The sequence below is a fragment of the Moschus berezovskii genome, chromosome 12 (genome assembly GCF_049115385.1).
Source record: "Moschus berezovskii isolate FMDL1 chromosome 12, NW_MosBer_1.0, whole genome shotgun sequence".
In the NCBI taxonomy this organism is placed as follows: Eukaryota; Metazoa; Chordata; class Mammalia; order Artiodactyla; family Moschidae; genus Moschus; species Moschus berezovskii.
In genome coordinates, this window is record NC_142471.1 from 92304599 (window position 1) to 92306419 (window position 1821).

Sequence of the window (1821 nt, forward strand, 5' to 3'; positions counted from 1 at the left end):
CCACACAGCTCCTGCTTTCAGGTCCAGGATTAAGTCATGTTTCTTCAATAGAACAAAACCGTACTTCTCTATTATCTGCTCGAGACAACCAGTGAGACAATCTGAGATTCTGTGATTTCCTTGGAAAAGTAGAGTCCAGTTTGGTCACTTAAGGTCACCTATGCCCATCTGGACGTGAGCCAAGGGCTCCCCTCAAACTAATGAATAGATCCAAGTAACTGGGAGCAGACTTCACTGTGGACTTGTCTTGGCTCTGGCCCACCTTCGTCCCATGCCCTGTGGCATCATCCTTCCATGGGCACCTTGCTTCTGAGCTTCTAGAGCCAATGACTTGCAAACCCAGCCACTGGGAACCTACAGAGATGTTGGGCTTGCCTTTTGACACCTTAACCCCACTGCTGAAGTGAAAAACATCCCTGGGCATCCGTCAAGGCAAGGGGAACCAGCATGAAAGCAAGATGAAGTGCTGCCTTTCTTAAAGTTCAGGCCATTTTCTGCATCAGCATGGACACTGACTCATTTGAAAAGAACTGACTCATTGGAAAAGACCCTGATGCTGGGAAAGATTGAGGGCAGGAGGAGAAGGGGATGACAGAGGATGAAATGGTTGGATGGCATCACCAATTCCATGGACACGAGTTTGGGTAAGCTCCAGGAGTTGGTGATGGATAGGGAAGCCTTGTGTGCTTCAGTCCATGGGGTCACAAGGAGTTAGACACGACTGAGTGACTGAACTGAACTGTGGACACTGCCGGTGTCTGCCCAGGTAACTTTACCTGCTGAAGCATCCATCCCCCAGAGCCTGAGAGTGTAGATGTGAACCTAAAGAATAAGGAGACTATTGTATTGTCATTTCTGAAAAGTGGAACGATGCCATTATGAGGAACCTCAGAAATACTAGGGTTCCAGATCCAGTCTGCCTGCCTGCTCAATCAGTCATGTCTGACTCTTTGTGACCCATGGACTGTGGCCCGCCAGTCTCCTCTGTCCATGGGGTTTCCCAGGCAAGAACACTGGAGTAGGTTACCACGTCCTTCTCCAGGAGATCTTCCAGACTCTGGGATCAAACCTGCATCTCCTGTGTCTTCAGCATTGGCAGGCAGATTCTTTACCACTGAGCCACTGGTCTTAGGAGCTCCTTGACAGTGGGAAGAACCCAGGCTTTCCGCAGTCCCAGAGCCCTCAGCCTGCAGGTCAAGCCCAGCATGGCAGAGGTCCTTGTGAAAGATAAAACATAATCATAAATATATATACTATATTATGTGTATATTAGAAGTCTTCACTATATTAGAAGCCCACTCATGGGCTTCCCAGGTGGTGCTAGTGGCAAAGAACCCGTCTGCCAATGCAGGAGACACAGGTTTGATCCCTGGGTCGGGAAGATCCCCTGGAGGAGGAAATGGCAACCCAGTCCAGTATCTTTGCCTGGAAAAGTCCATGGACAGAGGAGCCTAGAGAGCTACAGTTCATGGAATCTCACAGAGGTGGACATTACCGAAGCCACTTAGCACACAATATACGCATATAAATAAATGATTGTACCTGGTGCTGAGTAATTCCAAGGCATGGTTTCTGCCTCCCATCCTTCCCCCGCCCCACACTCACACCTTCTGCCTTCTCCCTTCCATCCCAGACTGACCCCAGCATCCAGCAGGCGCATTCCTGCCTCTGGACCACTGCAGTTGCTGTTCCCTCAATCAAAACCTTCTTTCCCCAGTTTTTCACAAACCCCTTTCTTCTTATTCAGGTCAGCTCAGATGTCATCTTCTCCCATCATCTGGCTAATCTGCCCTTTTATCCCCTGTGCTTCTCTGGGCTGTA